This window comes from Salvia splendens, chromosome 11, assembly GCF_004379255.2.
Source record: "Salvia splendens isolate huo1 chromosome 11, SspV2, whole genome shotgun sequence".
Classification (NCBI taxonomy): Eukaryota; Viridiplantae; Streptophyta; class Magnoliopsida; order Lamiales; family Lamiaceae; genus Salvia; species Salvia splendens.
In genome coordinates, this window is record NC_056042.1 from 32,774,979 (window position 1) to 32,795,469 (window position 20,491).

The 20,491-nt window shown below is 35.9% G+C and overlaps 1 protein-coding gene across 1 annotated transcript in view; it reads right to left on the bottom strand.

Moving 5' to 3' along the window:
* Nucleotides 1-266: 266 nt before the first annotated feature.
* Nucleotides 267-20,491, bottom strand: part of LOC121755002 — a 30,486-nt gene continuing 10,261 nt past the window's right edge. Inside the window, exon 2 of the mRNA XM_042150287.1 lies at nucleotides 267-377. The gene's annotated coding sequence lies outside the window, so the exon portion shown is untranslated. The remainder of the gene's footprint in view (nucleotides 378-20,491) is intronic.

The following is a 20,491-nucleotide window of genomic DNA, read 5'->3' on the forward strand; positions in this document are numbered from 1 at the left end:
AACTAATATATAAAAATACGACTCACGTTCCAATGTTTTTTTCTTACACACTTTCTTTTATGTATTTCTTAAAAGTTGTGTTCAAACTTAACCGGCACTCCTGATTGAGAGGGAAGCCCTTCTTTAACTTTAAAGTCTTTAAGATTTTTTGTAGAGAATTAAATATTCCCAGTTTAGCGAGAAAAGAAATGATTACACAACTTGCTTAGGCTGTTCAACGGTACGGTAAATAAAAACGCACATACAAATAGTAGCACTCCTATAAATATAATTAATATCCTCCATGATTTATTATTGTTCACAAAATGAAGCATCAAAACAAAGTACAATAATATGCATGCATATAAGCATGGTTAGTGCCTTGCTTAGATTTCTACCTTTTTAATTATTATTATCTCGTGCGTAGTAGATTTAATTTACCACTCCTTAAGTAGTAACGATCACGACGGTAAACAGCGACGCAATGACATTCCCAACGAGACCGAGCACCGTGTTTAAGACGATGCTCACAAGAGTGATAGCGCTGGTAAGTGTGCCGGTTGTCGTGCTGAGCCGCCACCACAATTTGATTGTAACCCATTGCTACTTTTGTTTCTTTTTAGAAGAGCTTAGTTGACACTACTATTAGCTTCCTTTAAAACGGAACTGTTAATTGAGAGTGAGGACTTTTCAAGGGTCTTAGGAGCTTTAGGGAGTTACAAATCTAGGATTGACGTCCCTAGTGTATGTAATATACGCTTGTGCTTATGTGACTCGTCCTACTGAAGTATGAATTGTGCTAGGGTGTTGTAGTTGGAATGTGTATAACCATAACTGTGAAAGCACATCCCTGGAATTCCCTTATCTCATTTGTTTTTCCTCTGTGTTTTATCTGCATAAGTTGTTTAATTCTACTTTTACAAGTTTTTTACTTTCAGAAATCTCTAACCTTTGTTTTCTCCAAATAATAGAAGAAGCTTTGTAGAAGGTAGACAATTTGTGTCTATTTTCCATGTGTTCGATATCCGGTAGTGACCTTTACCTATACTATATATACCATGTATACTTGCAGGATTATTTAGTGTTAATAAAAAGTGCATCAAAACCACCATATCATATACTACCTTACAGTAAATTTGGTATACCTTACCGAAGTTCAGTATTCCGTACTTTTGCGGTATACCTGACTTTCAATATCAATAAAAATAGATAATTTGAGTTTTTAAAATATTATTTATATTTTATAATTTAAAAATATATATTATTCAAAATTATATTTATATTTCACAATAAACTTTATAATTTAAAAATACTACTAATATTTTTCCTTATTTATTACAAAATGAAGCATCAAAACAAAGTACACAATAATATGCATGCATAGCATGGTTAGTGCTTGTTTAGATGTTCATTTTATCATGCTATGTAGTATATTACCACGGCCTTAAACATTGTTCACGATTTGAAACACACCCACTGAGAAAACCCCAGTGAGACCGAGCAGCCCGTTAACAAAGGTTGTCACAAGAGAGATAGTGCTGATAAGTGTGCCGGTGGTGGTGCTGAGGATGGGGCAGACCGTGGAATTAAGAGGAAGATCAACGAAAATGATACATGGTGCGAATCCATTAATGAGCGGGCCTAACTGGGTACTTAAAAATGGCAAAGTGAGGTTAATAGCTCCATTGAGGCCGGTGACGCCGTTGATGACCGTCCCCACCCCAGACAAGAGAGTGGAGCAGTTTAGGCCCAACTTCACCCCCGGGATCCCTTCCGACCCAGGGGGGCAGTTTCCGTTGGCTGTGCAGCAGAATTGTCCGTTGATAACGCCATTATTCAGCACTTGGCCGTAGGCAAGAGGAGAAAAGAGGAGGAGAGCCACCACAATCAAGGCCAGGGATTCATTGTAACCCATTGCTACCTATTTCTTTGCTATGACCAAATCTTTATTTTTCTTTTGATTTGTTGTGATTCAATCTATGCGAATGCACTACTATTTATAGTGGTATTTGCTCCCCTTATTTGCATTATTTAGAGTTGAATTTGAAAGAGCAGTATTTAGAGTTGAATTTGAAAGTCGCACTCCGTCTGTCCATAACATTTCTCACTTTAATTCCTTGTTAGTTTGTCAAATTTCCATTTATGAAAAATAGTACCCATTTTGGGAACGTTGCCGAATGGGTAAGTTGTCAATCTCAGGACTATGTAATATACCCACTCCGTTCTCTTATGGTTGAGTCATTTTTCTATTTCGGGAAGTTCTCTCATAGTTGAGTCATTTCCATATATAGTAACTCTTTCTCTTTCGTACTTTATTCTATCTATTTTATTCACTTTTTACTTTATTCTCTCTAATTTGTTCTCTTTCTTACTTTTTTTTATCTATTTATTTAACACACTCAACATTCCTTCTTAAACTCCGTGCCGAAAAGTTTCACCTCAACTATGAGGGAATGAAGGGAGTACTTTATCCGCTGGGTGACGGGCGGGCATTTTACCAGAGGTTTCTAATCTACCCTGTCTCATATTGTTACAAAAAATATATTCTCTCTTCAGTTAACACATAAAAATAACCATCTAAAATCTCATGTCATCCCATAAGTGTGGCATCTTTTATAGAACCGATGGAATATTAAATACTACTCCCTCCGTCCAGGTTAAGATGACACATTTTTTTGTCGACACATGATTTTAGAAATTGATGGTTAATGTGTTTAAAGGGAAAGGGAAAAAGTGGTTGAATGTAATAATTGGAGAGAGAAAGTATCTAAAAATATAAATGTGTCATTTTATTTAGGACAAACTAAAAGCAAAGTGTGTCATCTTTAGTGCGACGGAGGAGTACTACAATTAATCATAGGGATGTAATCAAATACACTACTAACTATCTACCAACACTTTATATTAAAAATGTCAATACAAAATGTCAAATACATTAAGTTTGTGGCTGTGGCGTGGCTAGACAAGTTTTTGTGGCTGTGATGACTAGACGGACAAGTTTTTGTGGTGAAGAAGAATACACAAAATTCCTTGCTAAGGACTTTGGCGATGAGAAGAGGAAAGCCTTGAAAGGTCCAACGATAGGGGATAGCTTTATGGTCGAAGAAGAAAGCAGCCATCAAAGGAGGCGCGGTGCACGATCATCAATGGAGTCGAGGCACCAAAGAAGAAAGTATATGACAATAATTAACTCACATTTCCTTACCTACTACATTATCCTTCTTACATTTTTCTCTCTACTTTTCATCCTCTCACTTTTCTCTCCCTCCATTCAACACAATAAACATTTTTTTCTCTTAATATCCGTGTTGAAAAGAAGCGCTTCAACTATAGCAGGATGGAGGGAGTACTATTCTCCAAGATTTATTACACGCCTTAACAGCTCTCCGTTCATGATTATAATCTCATTTTGCCATTTTTTTGTTGCCCGTGTTGTAAACTTGTAAAGTCCTTTTACTTTATTCCATTTTAGGTAAGTCCTACCATTCAAGGTCGGGATTGCTTAAACCCATTTCTATTTTGATTTAATTCCTCCCCGAACATTATATACATTGAAGTGCATGTTTGGTAGACTAGATAACTCATCTAGGGATAGAATTATATGAACAAACATATTTTAAGTGTTAGAATTTGAAAGTCGTATGTTCATTATTGAATAGTGCAATTATATCATATATGAAAATAATGAATGGATGCTTTGTTATCTTTTACAGTACTTCAGTATGCAAATAATTCTAAGCTACAAGTCAGCCTAATGTTATATTCCCTTCCTTCCATGTTAATAGAGTTATTGCTTTTATGGGGAGTTTCAACTATTTCTATTTTTGAAGAAAATAATCTAATCTCTTACTTTATTCACCGTTCACTCAAAACATAATTCTTAATCTTTGTGCTAAAAAGAAATGTCACGAACAAAGAGAGGTAACATTTAATTTTAGCATTTCAACTTGTATCAAGTGCATTTTGTCAAACGTAAAAACAAAAGGAAGTTAATAGCAACAGTAGTACTACTATATTTACGCAATAGGCATGCCAAATTGAATCCTTTACTTCTTTCAAAAGTCCTACAACTCCTTAGAATACAAATATGTAGTAGTATTTCTTATATGTATGTTTTACCAAGAATATATTCAGCTCTAGACGACCAGCATACATGTAGTAGTACATTGTATGCTGGTGTTGTGGATATATATATGACGAAGATGCCGAGCACACAGCTCCAGTAGTGGATAAGTCGAATTCCATACTGTTGCTAGCGGCGAAGACGACAGAAGCGTCGTCTTCGATTGGAGACAAAAACGATTGCGCTATGGCATACCAACTATACCTAGTGAACACGCTTTAGCAAGGCCCTATTTAGGTGAGTTGCTTTGATCCAAGTAGCTAATGGCTTTCTATTTTTTAAAAGAAGATCCAAGGTCCCAAACAGATTATTTTATTCATAACTTTCCTTATAACCTTCACCATTACATGTTGTTGGATGATCTCAAATATAAACGACGGACACCCTTATTTATATTTTTTGAAGAAACTAAAGTTTTGTTAGGTACACATAATTATGATTGAATTGGAATAAAATTTTCTAGAAGCTTAATTATAATTGAATTCTAAATTTTTTGTTTGGTTAAATGGCTAATTGATATAAAATTGAATTTGAATAAATTATATGTGTGTGTAATGTGTGCACTCACAGTGGTGAATGTGCTCGATCTTATAACTATTTGGAATTTCAATTTATAACTTTTGATATAGATTTCAAATAATTGGGCACATTGACGCTTTATTTTGTAATTTATTTTCTTATTCATGACATTTTCGATTTAAAATTACACCAAACGTATTTATTTTCTACTAATATTGCTTGTTCTTATCGTTTGCCCTCGTGCACAAATGGAGAAGAGTTTTATTCACCAATGCTCACGATCTTAAACTAGTGCACAACAAAATAATAAATGGGACCGATGACCGCGTTTCCGACTGCAATCTGAAGAATGGGAATGCCGATAAGGGTGCCATTGACGGAGTAGAGAATGGGGTAGACTGTGGAATCGAGAGGATGCAAATATAATTAAAATAGTTGTTTTTTAATTAACGGATAACTCAAACCCGACCCACCCCGTTATCTTCGGGTTCTTATTGGGTCGACCCTATAAGGACCCAAATCATAAATGTGCGTGTTCGTGTCGGGTTTACTTCGTGTCCAATAAAAAATTGCCAGCACCAAACTCACTTAAATTAATATTTTGATTATTTACAATTATTTTCTAATTAATTAGTTTTAAAAGAAATAGATAAATATGGCAAGTTCACTCACAAATTCTAAGATTTCTAGAAGCAAGAATAAAATATGTACCCAATTTCCATTTGCTAATTTCAGATAAGGCCCAACAGAAAAAGAGAGCTCAACCAAAAACACACATACTATATAGGTTTACACATATCAAAGTGATCTATACACATATGTGCATTGAATCATTAATTCATTATTTCACCATGAAAAAATCTATTTAGTCAAATGATGAATTCTAATTTTGTTTTCTAGTTAGGCTTCAATTTAGGCCTTATATTTACATCATTATTTATTCCCCAAAATAATATTCGACCAGCAGCAACTACTTACAGACAATATTTTCAGTCCATTAATCATCACTTAAATTAATATTTTCTCCTAGTCTCTCTTACTTTACCAATTTCTCATTAAAACACATGTCATCTACAAATAAAACTAATTTTTACTGACGAAAGAAGTATAAAACTAATATATAAAAATATCCAACATTTTTTTCTGCACATTTTCTTTTATATATTTCTTAAAACTCGTGTTCAAACTTAACCAGCAGTCTTGATTGAGAGGGAAGCTCTTCTTAAACTTTAAAGTCTTTAAGATTTTTTGTAGAGAATTAAATATTCCCAGTTTAACGAGAAAAGAAATGATTACACAACTTGCTTAGGCTGTTGAACGGTACGGTAAATAAAAACGCACATACAAATAGTAGCACTCCTATAATTAATATTGTTCACAAAATGAAGCATCAAAACAAAGTACAATAATATGCATGCATATAAGCATGGTTAGATTTCTACATTTTAATTATTATTATCTCGTGCGTAGTAGATTTAATTTACCACTCCTTAAGTAGTAACGATCACGACGGTAAACACCGACGCAATGAGATTCCCAACGAAACCGAGCACCGTGTTTAAGTAGACGCTCACGAGAGTGATAGCGCTGGTAAGTGTGCCGGTTGTCGTGTTGAGGATTGGGCAGACTGTGGAATGGAGAGGAAGGCTAGCAACGACCCTACATTGTGGTAGGAGTCCGGTTGTTATGCCGAATTGTACGTCTAACAATCTAAGTATATTGTTCACACGGAGGGCAAAGGTTCCATGAAGGCCGGTGATGCCCTCGGCGAGCGTCACCACTGACCCCGTCGGAGTGGTGCAGTTCAGGTTCACCGCAACTCCCGGGATCCCTACCAACCCATTGGCGCAGTTTCCAGTGGGTGTGCAGCAGATTCTACCGGTGACGTTGATCGCATTGAGTAGGTTGAGCGAATTCGGGAGTAGGGATGGCACGCTCGGGAGTTGGCCGTAGGCAAGAGGAGTCGCCGTGGCCAGGAGGAGGAGAGCCACCACAATTTGATTGTAACCCATTGCTACTTGGTTTCTTTTTTTAGGAGCAAATCTATGTATGTTTCTTTTTTGTTTTGATTTGCTGTGTTTCAATCTATAGGAATACACTACTATTTATAGTGCTATTTATTAATCAATTTTGTAAGTATTATTGAATTTGAAAGTCATTATTGAATACTCCTACTACAGTTATTCATATTTACAAATTAATTCTTTGGTATTATTCTTACTCCAGTATCTGTAAATAGTTGTAAGCTTCAATTAAGTTAACATTGTAAATTTCTCCATTAGAATTTAATTTTAGCATTTCAACTTGTATCAACTGCATTTTGTCAAACTTATTACCAAAAGAAGTTATTGCCTACAGTAGTGCTTCATTTATGCAATACGTATTGCCAAATTCAATCTATTATTTCTCTGCAGCTCCTAAGAATACAATATATACAGTCTTGAATTTAGTATATTTTAAAATGTAATTAATCATAGTATATCATAAAAAAACATTATAAATCTTATAGTACTCCTACATAAGTAGTTTGTAACGACCCGCTAAGCCGATATTATTAGAAACAATAGTATTAGCTTGATTATCTATATAAGTGACTTTTAAGCGATTAAATCCGAAATGCGATAGATCGTCGTAGTTGTTTGTTTTGACGTTAGGTAAGTGAATAGAACACGTAAATATACTACACATATATGAATATAATAAATTTGGATAAATTAATAAATAAGATCCCAAAATCAAAATATTAATGTCCGATACATCCAACAAAAGTCCAACAAAATTTAATCTATACATCATGCGTTCTAAGAAAGCGGGTACTTCAACGCGGACGGCCATGTACTTGAACCGATTATACCTACACCAAATTAAATGAATAAGTAAACAAACCCTCAAATAATTAAATTAATAAACAAATGAAAAAAAAGAAATGAAAAAAGGGGCGTATCCGAGAAGAATCAATTGTCATTAAATTATGCATTAATGAATGAAAGATCATCCTATCCTATCTTCTGAAGATACACGCCTCCATCCACTTGCCATCTCTTAAGTATATCTCTTAGAAGATACATCCCCACTTGCCATCTCTTAAGTGTATCTCTTAAGTATACGTAAATATATATAAATCATTTTTGCCACTTACCCAAATCACCATCAAATCCTAAATTCTCTGCACACACCAACCCAACGTTGATAGAGGAGTCCGAGGAAGGAGAATTTCACACAATTGTACAATTAAACACTACAATCCAACAACACTTTACTTCCCCATCAAAAGGTAAACAACAAACCTTTCCTTTCATCCATATATGTACATACAAGCATGCATATATGAATTCGGAAATAGAATCTGCCAGCACAAATTAACAACATACTGGATTTCACTTTTTATTCATCCACATAGCAAGACATACACTCATAATTCACCAAAATCAGTAGATAGAAACCAAGTAAAACACTTATCTCTATGAATCAGTAGATAGAAACCAAGCAAACTCAGCACTCTGTCACCGACAATCGACAATTAATGCTCTGAAAGCCACTGCTTTCATTCCTTTAAAAATCTGAAAAAAAATTGAATTAACAAAGTTATTATTAAAAAAATGATTTCTTTGAGATTTGAATAAATGAAAAGAGATGAGATTAACGAACAGATTTCCGACCACCTTACCTGTCGGGGATCGGCGACGGCTGACCTGAGTGGGAGGGGGAGATCTGGAGATGACGGTGGCGTATGTGCTGCGCACGGTGGTGGTGGTGCGTCGTCGCACTCGCTGCGGCGGCGGATGGTGGGGTAGTCCGAGAGGAGAGGGAGAGAGAGGGAGAAGCGGACACCGAGAGAGATGGAGTACCAATCTGCTGCTTCCGGAGGCGGCCGGACAACCGGGAGGAGGGCGGCGAAGCCGCCGCCTGTGCATGCATAGTGGCGGCGGCGGCGGATCGGGAGAAAGATAGAGGGGGGGCGGCGGCGTGACGGTGAAGAGAGAAGAGAAGAGAAGAGAAGAGAAGAGAGAGAGGGCGATAGGAGAGAGAGAGAGAGGGAGGAGTAGGCGCCGCCGGAGCGGCGGCGCTGCGGCGGCGCTGGTAGGGCGGCAGAACGATGGCGACGAGAGAAGGGAGGGAGGCTGTGCATTCTTGGGGAGTGAGGGAGGAAGAAGGAGACTTAGGTTGTTACTTAGGTTTTCTTAAATTGGGCTTATTGATTGGGCTAGTTCTTTTATTTACTTGGGCCAAGGGAGTGAGGAAATTAATGTGAGCCCAATTCTTTTAAAATCATAATGGCTGCTTTAATTGGAGGAGGCCCAATTTTCGGATTTAATTATTGTGGGCTAAAAATGGGAGAGAGTCTCGGCCCAGTTTCGAAAATGGTATCATTTGGGAGAAAATATAATACTAAATATTAGCCTAAGTTTTAAAATAAGATTTCATTAATGTTTACTTTAATTATTGTTTTATGATTTCTTCAAATGATGTAATTAAACTAAAATAATGAATCTTGGAATTTATTTTAGAGTTTACGTTAACATTTTAGTGACACATGGAGTGTCACTTAGTCGGAGCCCGAAATAGCAAAAAAGTAGTAATAGATAATGTAAGTTTTAGAAAATTCTTAATGAATGATAATCACGCTAATAAAAATAATAATATTAATAATTTAATAATACTAATAAAAATAATAATAATATTAACAATAGGGTTAAACCTTGAGATTTCATTTCTCATTTAATTAGATTAGTTTAAAACTAAATTAGTATCTTCCTATTGTTTTATTTTCAAAAGGGTACGTCGCAAGTAAAGTCGGAACGAAAGATTCAAGTTAAGGGAACTAAAAGATCAAGGTGAGCTTTCTTATACTAAAACTACAAATCATATTTTATGAGAACACGAACACATGTTCGTCATTTTTTTAAAAGATGTTGTCTTGCCATAAATGTTTTTGTATGATGCCTATCTGTTTGGCTAAGGCCAAGTGAATTATGAATGATGATATAAGTCGAATTCGGGTCCCAGTGAGGGTGGTGTCCCCACTCGGACTAGTGTACACAAGCTACCTCTGACCATGAACGGCAGAGCAGGTGACCGTGGAAGGTGGCCACCTTCCCGGCACAAGAATACCTCTGACATGATGGGCAGAGAAGGTGACCGTGCGAGAACACCATCTCGACGGCACAATGTGATCAGATATGGCTAAGTACCGGAAAAAGTGGTTGCAACCCAATGTGAATATTTTTAGTAAACTCGGGCATTTTCAATAAACCCCCGAGTGTTACTGTGATGATGGCTTGACAATATTTTCAAATGTATATTTGTATTTTTCGGCAATGTGTTCACTGAGTACTTTTTGTACTCAGCCATGCATATATTTCTAAATGTGCAGGTTGAGCAGCGAAGTGGTGGAGGAAGTGCTATTGAGACAAGACATTTAATTCAGTCAGATTTTGACTCTCGGAGGTTCATGTCTTCATACATGGAACCGCGTTCATTTGCTTCCGTTGTGCATTTTAAAAGACTCAAGTCTATTTTGTTCAAAACTCTGATATTTTGAAATTTTTACAAACAAATACTCGAGTTTTTATGATCGAGTATCTTTTCTTCTATGTATCAGCACTTGATTAGTCATATCTCGCAACCAATGTTTGATTTTATTTTCCCTTAATTCTTTCCCCGCTTCTTATACCCCCACCCCTAGTCACGGTTCCCCGACTATGCTATCCTTAGCAAGTGCGGTCGTGACAGAGTGGTATCAGAGCCAGGTTTCTTTCTCGCTCTGAACCCGAGAGTCTTCTTTGAAAATCTTTGGTCTAGCCTTGTTCCACTAGACTGTCTAATCGATGAAAATGCTCTTAGCACTCCCACCAGTCGCGCTCAATGAGGAAAAAGGCAACTTGTTCTTTTTCAAAAGAAAGTCAAGATGTTTGAAAGTTTGACATGGAGAAATAACGCATGCAGTTAATTTGAATGAACAGGTGAAAATACTAAGTTTAAAGAAAGAGTTGATGTTTCTTGATTTGGTAGCATGCTTAAAGAAAGAGTTAGTATGTCTTTTCTTGGCTAAAGATTGTGAATGTATGAATAAAAGAAGTAACTTTCCTAAATGGAAAAAGGTACTGAAATATGAAAGTATAAAGTATACGAGTCTGATACCAATTGTTGAAATGATGTCTCTTTTTGAGTTTGTGAAATGATACCTCTTTTTGAGTAGTCTTTGAATCATATTGCTAGTATGGGGAAATCAAAATTTCCAAGAAGTTAGAATACTTAGTTATGCGTTCCTTCTAGAACACATTATGAACTCGAACTTAGAAGTACAGTATGAACATTTTCGCTTTCCCGAGCGACGAAAAGAAAAGGACGCAACAAGAAAGAAACTTCGTCATGAGAAAAGCAATCCAACATAGAAAAAAACGATGTTTCTAGAAAGATGGTAGGGGTTAGATGTCATTCTCTACGTCCCAATGACATGAATAATCTGGGTTAGCCATTGTCTTTCTGGACAATCCAATTACTCCAAAGGATCATACCTTTGATCCAACTAAGCGATGTACACATACATAGCAATAGAATATGATTACAATGTAAACAAAGAACCTAGCTCTACAATATAAGTAAACAGAAGCGACGTGTTACAAGGATGATCGTTATGACGAACCGAGAGTACCAATGAGTCATAATCCCCACATATGGGCGTCTGACGTGATCGTAAAGTGATAATAGCTTGTGACCAAAGATTCTCATAAATCAGTTACCATTCTCTATGAAGAATTAAACAAGGGAGTATCACTATTGTAGTTAACCAGGAAGATTCATTAGCAACGCCTACTTGGGTTCCCATGAATTCTATTTTCTCGCATCCCCTTTGATCAAAATACTTTTTATTGAATTAAGATATTAAATGACTTCTTTTGCAAGGTAATGTGTCATTATTTTCCCTCTTCTATGTCAAGGTTGTGAATCACTTTCAGTTTTGAGCTTGTTACCTCATGTTTTCTGATAACCTCCAGTGACTACGGTCCTTCTTTACTCGTTCTGTACAAAAGCAATATATTGACTCTTTGAATTCTTGCCACCAAACTCCTATACTAGGAGCTGCTTTATTTATAGCCTTCAGAATAAACATGTTTCTCTAAACTATTGTCTCTTCAATGATAATATATTCTTCAAAGATTATTAGTTGATCTTTAGTGTTTTCAAATGTGCTTGTTGACACTCTTTAATTTATAAAGAATAGTCCCATCTTTTTAATCCCACTATAATTATTCCGGCATGCTTTGAGCTCTTTAGCAACTCCAAGTCTAAAGTAAATTGCTCTATTCCCAAACTAGTTTGCTCTGGTTGTCTTCTCTACTAGTTAATTTCTGTGATTTGGTTATAAACTTTGTAAATTCATTAACGTGATATAATATCACGATGTTATTGACCCAAAAGGGTAGTTCCTTGTCATTCTTCTTTCTCAAATCCACTTGAGCCTAATCATTTTCAGTCTTACTATATTGGAGCAGTCATCTGGTGAGACCTTAAACCTTTTAATTTGACCCTTTTTGTTTTCAGACATACTTATTGACAAGCTCTTTGTTTTACATGAGTATTCTCACCTTCTAAATTCAAATATGATTGTTGTCTCTTGATTTGAGCTTTTCTGCAAGCTCCATGTTAAAGCTGTCACATTGCTTCTCCCTTGGCTAGTTTCCTCTTGTTGCCCTCTTTATTAGTTAGTTTCCCTGAATTGCCTATAAACTCTAAAAATTTCGTTGATATGATCTTCTATCACAGTGTTGTCGAGCAAATTGCAATTGTTTGTTTTTCCTATTCTTTTCAAATCCATTGTAACCAACTATCTCAAGTCTTCCTGTTATCACCTGGGGATACTTGAAACTTTTCTACTTCACTGTTCATTTTGATTATATTATTGACATCTACATTCTATTCATCATACCCTCACTTTTGCAATTTATTCCATCTGGCAAGCTCTTCCCATAATAAAATTCTCAAGCTCTATGGGTATAGATCAAACCCTTTGAAGTTGTATCTTTTCTTTTCTAGGAGTGAGCATAATGAGCCCAATTGAGCATAGTCCTTGCCCTTCATGAAAACCTTTGTTGCAAGCTACTAGTGAAAGTTTGTGGTGAACCAAACACTCACGTAATTGAAATAATTATAATTGTTTTGTTTTCATGGTTACCTTGGAGCCTACCCAAAGTAAGAACGATTCGAATATTTCTCTTGGAGTCCCAAATTCAGTTCCTATCAAAGTTAAAACTCTTAGACCACCTCTAAATTTCCTCGCGTGAGACCCTCAAGGAAGCGCAAGACCGGCAAAAATCCTACGCCGATGAGCGTCAAACGGAATTGAAATTTAACATCGGAGAGAAGGTCTTCTTGAAAGTATCCCCTTCCAAAGGAATAACCAGATTTGGACTCAAAGGAAAGCTGAAACCACGATTTATTGGACCCTATGAAATTCTAGAAGAAGTGGGCCCAGTAGCATATCGCTTGGCATTACCACCCAACTTTGGGAACGCATACTACGTATTCCACGTCTCCCAACTTCGAAGGTACGTGTTCGACCCAAAACATGTGATTCGCCATGAAGAAATCGCTCTACAGCATGATCTGAGTTACGAAGAAAAGTCGGTAGAAATACTAGATCGAAAGGTGCAGCAGCTTCGGAACAAGTCGATTGCTACAGTGAAGGTTTTGTGGAAAAAACACGGACAGGAATAGGCAACATGAGAATGAGAGGAGAAAATAAAGGAGAAATATCCCGAGTCTTTTGTCTAAGTACTTCCTAAATTTCGGGACGAAATTTCTTTTAAGGGGATAGTATGTAACGACCTGCTAAGCCGATATTATTAGAAACAATAGTATTAGCTTGATTATCTATATAAGTGACTTTTAAGCGATTAAATCCGAAATGCGATAGATCGTCGTAGTTGTTTGTTTTGACGTTAGGTAAGTGAATAGAACACGTAAATATACTACACATATATGAATATAATAAATTTGGATAAATTAATAAATAAGATCCCAAAATCAAAATATTAATGTCCGATACATCCAACAAAAGTCCAACAAAATTTAATCTATACATCATGCGTTCTAAGAAAGCGGGTACTTCAACGCGGACGGCCATGTACTTGAACCGATTATACCTACACCAAATTAAATGAATAAGTAAACAAACCCTCAAATAATTAAATTAATAAACAAATGAAAAAAAAAGAAATGAAAAAAGGGGCGTATCCGAGAAGAATCAATTGTCATTAAATTATGCATTAATGAATGAAAGATCATCCTATCCTATCTTCTGAAGATACACGCCTCCATCCACTTGCCATCTCTTAAGTATATCTCTTAGAAGATACATCCCCACTTGCCATCTCTTAAGTGTATCTCTTAAGTATACGTAAATATATATAAATCATTTTTGCCACTTACCCAAATCACCATCAAATCCTAAATTCTCTGCACACACCAACCCAACGTTGATAGAGGAGTCCGAGGAAGGAGAATTTCACACAATTGTACAATTAAACACTACAATCCAACAACACTTTACTTCCCCATCAAAAGGTAAACAACAAACCTTTCCTTTCATCCATATATGTACATACAAGCATGCATATATGAATTCGGAAATAGAATCTGCCAGCACAAATTAACAACATACTGGATTTCACTTTTTATTCATCCACATAGCAAGACATACACTCATAATTCACCAAAATCAGTAGATAGAAACCAAGTAAAACACTTATCTCTATGAATCAGTAGATAGAAACCAAGCAAACTCAGCACTCTGTCGCCGACAATCGACAATTAACTCTCTGAAAGCCACTGCTTTCATTCCTTTAAAAATCTGAAAAAAAATTGAATTAACAAAGTTATTATTAAAAAAAATGATTTCTTTGAGATTTGAATAAATGAAAAGAGATGAGATTAACGAACAGATTTCCGACCACCTTACCTGTCGGGGATCGGCGACGGCTGACCTGAGTGGGAGGGGGAGATCTGGAGATGACGGTGGCGTATGTGCTGCGCACGGTGGTGGTGGTGCGTCGTCGCACTCGCTGCGGCGGCGGATGGTGGGGTAGTCCGAGAGGAGAGGGAGAGAGAGGGAGAAGCGGACACCGAGAGAGATGGAGTACCAATCTGCTGCTTCCGGAGGCGGCCGGACAACCGGGAGGAGGGCGGCGAAGCCGCCGCCTGTGCATGCATAGTGGCGGCGGCGGCGGATCGGGAGAAAGATAGAGGGGGGGCGGCGGCGTGACGGTGAAGAGAGAAGAGAAGAGAAGAGAGAGAGGGCGATAGGAGAGAGGGAGGAGTAGGCGCCGCCGGAGCGGCGGCGCTGCGGCGGTGCTGGTAGGGCGGCAGAACGATGGCGATGAGAGGAGGGAGGGAGGCTGTGCATTCTTGGGGAGTGAGGGAGGAAGAAGGAGACTTAGGTTGTTACTTAGGTTTTCTTAAATTGGGCTTATTGATTGGGCTAGTTCTTTTATTTACTTGGGCCAAGGGAGTGAGGAAATTAATGTGAGCCCAATTCTTTTAAAATCATAATGGCTGCTTTAATTGGAGGAGGCCCAATTTTCGGATTTAATTATTGTGGGCTAAAAATGGGAGAGAGTCTCGGCCCAGTTTCGAAAATGGTATCATTTGGGAGAAAATATAATACTAAATATTAGCCTAAGTTTTAAAATAAGATTTCATTAATGTTTACTTTAATTATTGTTTTATGATTTCTTCAAATGATGTAATTAAACTAAAATAATGAATCTTGGAATTTATTTTAGAGTTTACGTTAACATTTTAGTGACACATGGAGTGTCACTTAGTCGGAGCCCGAAATAGCAAAAAAGTAGTAATAGATAATGTAAGTTTTAGAAAATTCTTAATGAATGATAATCACGCTAATAAAAATAATAATATTAATAATTTAATAATACTAATAAAAATAATAATAATATTAACAATAGGGTTAAACCTTGAGATTTCATTTCTCATTTAATTAGATTAGTTTAAAACTAAATTAGTATCTTCCTATTGTTTTATTTTCAAAAGGGTACGTCGCAAGTAAAGTCGGAACGAAAGATTCAAGTTAAGGGAACTAAAAGATCAAGGTGAGCTTTCTTATACTAAAACTACAAATCATATTTTATGAGAACACGAACACATGTTCGTCATTTTTTTAAAAGATGTTGTCTTGCCATAAATGTTTTTGTATGATGCCTATCTGTTTGGCTAAGGCCAAGTGAATTATGAATGATGATATAAGTCGAATTCGGGTCCCAGTGAGGGTGGTGTCCCCACTCGGACTAGTGTACACAAGCTACCTCTGACCATGAACGGCAGAGCAGGTGACCGTGGAAGGTGGCCACCTTCCCGGCACAAGAATACCTCTGACATGATGGGCAGAGAAGGTGACCGTGCGAGAACACCATCTCGACGGCACAATGTGATCAGATATGGCTAAGTACCGGAAAAAGTGGTTGCAACCCAATGTGAATATTTTTAGTAAACTCGGGCATTTTCAATAAACCCCCGAGTGTTACTGTGATGATGGCTTGATAATATTTTCAAATGTATATTTGTATTTTTCGGCAATGTGTTCACTGAGTACTTTTTGTACTCAGCCATGCATATATTTCTAAATGTGCAGGTTGAGCAGCGAAGTGGTGGAGGAAGTGCTATTGAGACAAGACATTTAATTCAGTCAGATTTTGACTCTCGGAGGTTCATGTCTTCATACATGGAACCGCGTTCATTTGCTTCCGTTGTGCATTTTAAAACACTCAAGTCTATTTTGTTCAAAACTCTGATATTTTGAAATTTTTACAAACAAATACTCGAGTTTTTATGATCGAGTATCTTTTCTTCTATGTATCAGCACTTGATTAGTCATATCTCGCAACCAATGTTTGATTTTATTTTCCCTTAATTCTTTCCCCGCTTCTTATACCTCCACCCCTAGTCACGGTTCCCCGACTATGCTATCCTTAGCAAGTGCGGTCGTGACATAGTTATAAATAAATATATAAAATTTAGTGAATGATAAAATTTAATTAATATCACGAACAATAGTGTAGTTTGAGATTTTCCACGAAAATTATTTTATCACGTTCAATATTATATTTGTGGTTTGTCACGCTTATTTTTAAATTTGAATGGGAAATTGCGAAGTTACTGGAATTTTCAATTATCCTTATGTACATATTTTGTTTTATTTTAGTATATTTTATTGTTTTAGTTTCTTAAGCTATAAATGCGTCGTTTATTCGACCATATATGTCGTCACACATTAATATACGTAACACTTATATGTCACCATGCATCTAATAACTTTAAATTCAATCCTAGTATTGTCAACTGGGTCACTGTTTAATCTTTATTATGTAAATAATTGAAATGTCGACGTTTTCATGGCATTATTTATTTTGTCACGAAAAATATATATTTAGTCCAATGATGAATTCTAATTTTGTTTTCTAATTGGGCTACAATTAAGGCCTTATTTGTTTACATCATTATTTCATCCCCAAAATATTTCCAGTCCATTAATTTAACTCACTTAAAATAATAGTATTGTAAATATTTATAATTAATTTCTAATTATATAATTAGTTTGGTTTTTGTAAACAGTAATACCTACTCTTATTTTCCTAAAAGAAGCTAAATTGGGAAATTTCTCAACCCGAAACTATTTAATTTCAGTACATTTTTGTCCCAGATGTTCTCCTACTCTAAAAAGTCTCGATTTTCTTATATTTGCTTTATTTGAATTTCCGAGGAATTACATAATAACCAACACATAAAATCTAAAGCACCTTTGAGTTTAAAATATACTCTCTTGGTTGAATACGAGTTTTAATGCATAATTGATAAAGTAAGAGAAAAGCAGAAATAGAAAGTTATTAAAATATTATTAGTGGAGAATGAGTTCTACCTCATTAGAGAGGAAAAAGTTCCCAAAATTTAAAAGTGCATATTATTGTGAGACGGACTAAAAAGGAAATAGTGTATATTTATGGAGTATATAAAATGAATTTCTTTTATAAAACACATACAATGAGGCCTAAAATGACAAGTGCATCAAGTCCTTGCTGGGTTGCAAACTAATACCACATTGGAAAATGGCGAAAAGTTGGAAACAATTATTAAATGTTTCAAAGTCCAATTAATTTGAAGCCTTTAAGAAGTGATTCGAAAACAAATATGTGGAAATAGTTAAGCTTTAAGTAAGGTCAAGATTGAAAAAAAAAATACTGTATTAAATAATATAGCATTTAATTTTAGCAATTACTGCAGTTTGTCGAACGTAATAACTAAAGATGTTATTATAAATAGTAGTGCTAAAAGCCTACTTTATTTATGGATTAAACACTGCCATATTGATTCCAATAATTCTTTTATAAGTCTTGTTGCTCCTTAGAATATTCCTGCACTATATTTTATGCAGGTATTTTAATCATTGAATGTTACTCAGGCATATTCATGCTATTGTAAATATATATATACTTTCTCATTTTCATGCTATTGTAGATATATATATACTTCCTCATTTCCAATTCGTACTGAGTTGAGACTTTTTTTTTGGCACAACATTTAAGATATTGATATTTACAGATTAAATGGACAGAGAATAAAGTAGAAAAAATAATAAAGTAGAAGATGGAATAATAAAGTAGAAGAGGAACAAAGTAAGAGAAATAATAAAGTTGGAAAGAGATAGAGAGAACAAAATAAGATACAAAATAAAGTTTTTGACGTAAAAAGGAAATAAGTAAACTAACATGAGATAGTTCGAATTGGAATCCGACACAACTAACTTGGGACAAATGAAGTATGTTCAAGACATCGAGCACCCCATATTTAGGCATGCACAAACCGACCCGGCCCGGCGGTTAACCGCCGGTTCGGGCCCGCCGGTTCATGAATCGGAACCGGGCCAGGAACCGGCGGTTTGAACCGTCTGGCGGTTTCAAGGGTCGTAAGGGCCGGTTCAGGTTCGGCAATATATTGAACCGTGAACTGGCGGTTCGACGGTTCGAACCGCCGGTTCAAAGGGTTAAATAGTGTTTCGTAGGTTAGGGGTTCTTAGGGTTCACGTAGGGGTTTAGGATAGCCGTTGGAACCGGCGGTTTGCGGGGTAAACCGCCGGTTCGGGAGCCGGTTTGCGGGGTAAACCGGCGGTTTTCTTTTATTTCTTTTTTTTTTTCCATTAATTCCTACTTTAAAAATATGCAAATACAATTACATAATTGTATTTGTATATACTCTAGTCGATGAAGTATATTTCTCTATACGGCTAAATGAGGGAAATTTTTGACAATTCTACTATAATTGTTGATTGTTAGACGAAACTCAACATTTAAAGTTGAATTGCTAAAGGTGTCCTTAATTTAATTATGTAGAAAGATCTTCTTCGCCGGTTAAGAGTATATACATAATACACTTATACGTTTAAGAACTTCAACGTCGTTCTTGTCATTTGTAATTAGTTCTTCACTAGTAGTCTTATTTGTATTTAAATTTTGTTTAAGACTTCAAGACCACCATATGTTTTCAATTTGTAATTGTTGTAACTTGTAACTTGTAATTTGTAAACATGCAATTTCAATAAAATTGCAACTTTAGTCGTATTTTTTTCAATTTTATTTACTCACATTTTATACATAAACAAACTTGAAAAGTGTAATGTAATTTGATTAAAAATGGAACCGGCCCGGAACCGGCGGTTCAAGCCGAAAACCGGCGGTTTTGAACCGCCGGTTTTTTGAACCGGAACCGGAACGGCCGGGAGCTAGGCGGGCCGGTTCAGGTTCAAGGATTTCTTGAACCTTGAACCACCGGTTCATGAACTGGAACCGGCGGTTCCTGACCCTTGTGCACACCTACCCATATTCCTCCCCGTTGTTATAGTTTAATTTATCCATTCTACTTAATGCACATGCAAATTTGCCAATTTATTTAAATGATACTTCCTCGGTCCACAACTAGGAGTTCCAGTTCATTTTTGTTATAAATGGATAGTAGACTCCACATTAGACTAACTAATTTCATTCACATGTTATTATAAAATTAATAAATAAAAATGTGACCCACATTTTACTATTTTTTTTCTACATATTTTACTTTAATTTATATTTCTTAAAATTCATGTCGAAGCTCTTAGCTGCAGACTGAAAGAAGGAGGGAGTAGCTTTTTAACCGCACAACTCTTTAAGATTGTTTTAGAGAATTAAAATATTTCCAGTTCAGCGAAAAATGAAAAGTAACGGTTTATTTTAAGAAGAAAACGAGGCAAATTACCTTATATTTTGTACTCCATATTTTGTTGTTATTCATGACATTTTTAAATTTTAAATTATGTAATCCTATTTAATTTGTACATTACAATTTTAGCTAGCTTCCTAAGTCTCATCTTTTGACCTCATTTTCGTGTCATAATTAAGAACTAAGTTTAGGAGAAATCTTTGAGACAAGCTTCGTCATAGTATTATCATTCATAAGTAGCAAAAGCGTTGCTAAATGCTAATACTTGGTAAATAAAAGTGCAGATACAAATAGTAGTAGTAGTAGTATAAATTAATACTATAATATTCTCCATGAGTTATTACACGACTTATTGTTCACAAAATGAAGCATCAAAACAAAGTACAATAATATGCATGCATATAAGCATGGTTAGCGCCTTGCTTAGATTTCCACATTTTAATTGTTATTATATCGTGCGTAGACGGAGAAGAGTTTTAACTTTTAATCACGATACTACTACCCCTTAGTAGTAATGGTGACGACGCGCAGCACCTGAAAAACAAAAACAAAAACGGGGCCGAGCAGACCGTTAACGATGGTGCTCACAAGCGTGGGAACGCCGAT